Source organism: Anthonomus grandis, chromosome 2, assembly GCF_022605725.1.
Source record: "Anthonomus grandis grandis chromosome 2, icAntGran1.3, whole genome shotgun sequence".
In the NCBI taxonomy this organism is placed as follows: domain Eukaryota; kingdom Metazoa; phylum Arthropoda; class Insecta; order Coleoptera; family Curculionidae; genus Anthonomus; species Anthonomus grandis.
In genome coordinates this window covers 2,773,710-2,778,487 of record NC_065547.1, presented here as the reverse complement: position 1 = coordinate 2,778,487, position 4,778 = coordinate 2,773,710, and the positions used below count along the sequence as shown (strand labels likewise).

At 29.1% G+C, this 4,778-nt stretch overlaps 1 non-coding gene across 1 annotated transcript; it reads right to left on the bottom strand.

Annotated features, from left to right (window-relative positions):
- Nucleotides 1-2,208: 2,208 nt before the first annotated feature.
- Nucleotides 2,209-2,292, bottom strand: Trnal-cag (transfer RNA leucine (anticodon CAG)). The gene has a single exon. It is a non-coding gene; the product is annotated as a tRNA-Leu (tRNA).
- Between the last annotated feature and the right edge of the window lie 2,486 nt (nt 2,293-4,778).

The window sequence follows — 4,778 nt, the reverse complement described above, 5'->3', positions numbered from 1 at the left end:
AAGTTAAGCTAGTAAAGTGAAAACCGTATGATTCTATGTTGAATAGCGTCGGCTCTAGGACATTTGAAGGTCAAAAGTTCTATGATCTTCTATTGTTTATATCTCGAAAACTATTGTACATAAGTATGGCATGTGACCCATCAAATTTCTTGGAATTTCACCTAGAATGTTAAAATTGAATAATATAGGGTGTCCTGTTTAAAAATAAGAAGTTACATCGTACTTCCGGTACTACCAGAATCATAACTAACCTAGAAATGAGTTAGTGTAAGTGCCTTAAAAAAATTAGTTTACTACTAAATTTTTAGGTTCATCGCATATTCGTTTATACTAAAATTAGATGCCAATTTCCTTAATTCATATAGAATAACAGTCAAGAATCACCTGATTTTCAACTGTTAATATCTTTAAAACTATCAAACCAAACTATATCGTGCGACCTATCAAATTACTTGGAATTTCACGTAGTGTCCAAATATGCAATAATATCCATAGTACCTACATAAAATAAAAAAGATAATAAACGAAAACGACAAAAAACATCATTAAATCTATAAATAAACAAAAATGTAAATTTCTATTAAAGATTATAGACGTTGAAAGTTTCTAATAATTAGGTTTTCCCAGTCCACGCGTACGTATTATTCATCGCACAGTTTAATTTAAATCATTTTTATTATTAGCCGATCAGTGAAAACCCAATGGAGACCAATAAATTTTAATTATCCCCGCTTAAATTGCGTTTTTTATTTAATATTAAATCAATATCTTCAAATGGTCGTATCTTTATGTCTTAATTTTAGGAACGAGAACCCTTCTCGGTTTCTCCTTTATAGTTTCCGTCCTTATCGCGATCGATAGGAATTAACTGCGCTCGACAAAGACAAGAGAAACTAATAAAGTCTGATCGTGTAACAAGTTTCCTTCCTCGAGTCTTCTTCGATTTTCTGCTGGTGAGCGGACAAACGTGAAAATCCTGCAGGACCTGTTGCGCGTCATCCAGACGTGCTGCATCAACTTTATGAGAGTAACGTTCTTATTTTATTCAAGACTTCTTAAATATCATTAGATATTTGGATTCTATGTGGAATTCTAAGTAATTCGATGGGTCACACGACATACTTTAGCCTGCTGGTTTTTGAGTTATTAGCAGTTGAAAAACGTATATAATTTCTAAAGGGTGTTTAAGATAAAATAACATGGTTTTCGCTGTTTTGTTGTCCGCCATCTTGTGAATTTGGCTTAAAAGTTTCCCCCCATGTAGGACGGAAAAAATGGCCCCAAATAAACCTCCGGCCGTCATAAATCCTCCTCGTACGAAACAAAGCGAAACTCCCTTAAACAAAACTCCATTTGGAAAGACGATAAATTCGAAATGGGAGAGAGAGAGAGGGAGAGATATATGACACGAAACGGAAAAGTTGGAAAGTTGGAAAAACCATTTCGAATAAAACATAATTTGAACTTTGGACGGGTTTTCTTTTTAAAGTTTACCGAAGTGGAAAACGGTCTCCTGTTGCGTCCCGCGGATCTTTCGGGATTAAAGCGTTTAATTTGTCAGACGGTCATAAGGCTTTGCGGACGACACAACTGTTTTATGAGATTATTAATTATTTCGTTGGCAAAATAATTAAATATTTCAAGATTCAAATGTCAAAAGAACACTTGTGGGGTATCATTATGTACAGAATGTCATTGTTTATCGAATTATAAGAAAATATATAGGAAGTCCCTTTTAACATTCAAAAGTTGGGGTCATTTCCGGCTAAAGCTGACGTGAAAAAAAAATAATTAAATGTCTCATTTAATGGAGACTTATCTAAATTACGAAGTTGCAAAATATCATTTTCATATCTATAACAGTAAAAAAGTTATTGACGATCATTTCATTAATACCCAGTATACCTAAATACCATATAAATATTTAAAAAAATCGATTAATTAAGAAAAATAAACAAATTATATATTTGACCTATTCATACATGGAATAATTTAAAAATAAAAAAATTAAAAAAAAATTGTCTGAAGTGGGATTTGAATCTACGCCCATAGAGCGAAGCGAGCGTAATTGCCTTAATACGCGATAAACTAAATAAATATGTAAAAATATTGATTATATAATTAAATCACTTAAGAAAAAGTAAATAAATTATATATTTGAAATATATGTGTCAATTAATATTTAATTAAAAAAATTAAAAAAAAGTTTGTCAGAAGTGGGATTCGAACCCACGCCCACAGAAGTGGACTGCGACCTGAACGCAGCGCCTTAGACCACTCGGCCATCCTGACTATGGTATTCAAGGCAAAATAATGTATCTTAACGGAACTATGACGGGTTTTATTGCATAAGATTGTTAGTCAACTGGACTATTTGATTAACTTAAAAAGATTTATTTTTTTCTGTAATATTTATATGAAAATGACCCTTTGGAAATTTAAGCTTGTACAATTTTTTTTTAGAGTTGTTAGTCAATTGGACATTTTTTTTTTTTGAAAAGCTTATATTAAGTTGAATTTGTTTGGAAATGGTGTACGTTATCTAAAAATAACTCTGATTATTCGTTTGCAGAAGACCATAAATCAACTGGTCATTTTTATCTAAGCATAAGATTTTTTCTAGAGATGAAATAATTATATAATGTTTTAATAAAATCAAGTCGAATTAACTGAAAAATGTTGTATATTATAGGAGTCTCTTATAACTAAAATAGAAAAGGCCATAAGTCAGTTGGACAATTTCATGTGGAAATATATGTACATATATATTTTTTTAAGAAAAGCCTGGAAAAAGTTTTAATTAAGTCGAATTTACATGAAAATTTATCTATTGACTCTAATAACAAAGAGTGCAAATTAATTGGTCACACCGATGACGTGATATTTTAAAGGAAGGTCATAAGTCAATTGGTCCCTTTTATGATTTTGTAATAAATTAATTTTACTGTTTTTTGACTGCAAAGTGTGATTGGTTCTAGGGATTTTTTTCGTCAAGACAAGCTTTTATTGTGTGAATCACGTTTAATGCAAGGTTTATAAGACAGTTTATATTAAGGTTATTTGTAATCAAGAAAATTCTTTATAAAAATGGTAAGAATAATTTTTTTTGTCAGAGCAACCGTTCATGAGATATAGGTCGTTAAACTTGAAATAATTTTTTTTTTGGAAAATTATTTTAGGACCTTTTTTGAGATTATTGCAAATATCTCTAAATCTACGAGACGTAGGAAGTAACTTATAAAAGGTTATTTGTAGCCAAGAATATTTCTTATAAAATTGATAAGAACATTTTTTTTAATTAGAGCAAGCGTTCATGAGATATAGATTGTTAAACTTGAAAGAAAATTTTTTTCACGAAAATTATTTTACCACCTATTTTGAGGTTATTGCAAATATCTCTAAATCTACGAGACTTAGGAAGTAACTTATAAAAGGTTATCTGTAGTCAAGAATATTTCTTATAGAAATGATAAGGACAATTTTTTTCGTTCGAACAACCATTCATGAGATATAGATTGTTAAACTTGAAAGAATATTTTTTTTACGAAAATTATTTCAGGACTTTTTTTGAGATTATTGCAAATATCTCAAAATCTATGAGACTTAGGATGTAACTTATATAAAAGTTATTTGTAGTCAGAAAGATTCTTTATAAAAATGATAGGAACAATTTTTTTCATTAGAGCAACCGTTCATGAGATATAGATTGTTAAACTTGAAAGAAAATTTTTCCCACGAAAATTATTTTACGACCTATTTTGAGATTATTGCAAATATCTCTAAATCTACGAGACTTAGGAAGTAACTTATAAAATGTTATTTGTAGCCAAGAATATTTCTTATAAAATTGATAAGAACATTTTTTTTCATTAGAGCAAGCGTTCATGAGATATAGATTGTTAAACTTGAAAGAAAATTTTTTCCACGAAAATTATTTTACGACCTATTTTGAGATTATTGTAAATATCTCTAAATCTACGAGACTTAGAAAGGAACTTATAGAAGGTGATTTGTAGTCAAGAATATTTCTTATAAAAATGATAAGAATATTTTTTTTCGTTAGAACAACCGTTCATGAGATATAGATTGTTAAACTTGAAAGAAAATTTTTTCCACGAAAATTATTTTAGGACCTATTTTGAGATTATTGCAAATATCTCTAAATCTACGAGACGTAGGAAGTAACTTATAAAATGTTATTTGTAGCCAAGAATATTTCTTATAAAATTGATAAGAACATTTTTTTTCATTAGAGCAAGCGTTCATGAGATATAGATTGTTAATCTTGAAAGAAAATTTTTTCCACGAAAATTATTTTACGACCTATTTTGAGATTATTGCAAATATTTCTAAATCTACGAGACGTAGGAAGTTACTTATAAAAGGTTATTTGTAGCCAAGAATATTTCTTATAAAATTGATAAGAACATTTTTTTTCATTAGAGCAACCGTTCATGAGATATAGATTGTTAAACTTGAAAAAAAATTTTTCCACGCAAGTTATTTTACGACCTATTTTGAGATTATTGCAAATATCTCTAAATCTACGAGACTTAGGAAGTAACTTATAAAAGGTTATTTGTAGCCAAGAATATTTCTTATAAAATTGATAAGAACATTTTTTTTCGTTAGAGCAAGCGTTCATGAGATATACATTGTTAAACTTGAAAGAAAATTTTTTCCACGAAAATTATTTTACGACCTATTTTGAGATTATTGCAAATATTTCTAAATCTACGAGACGTAGGAAGTAACTTATAAAAGGTTATTTGTAGCCA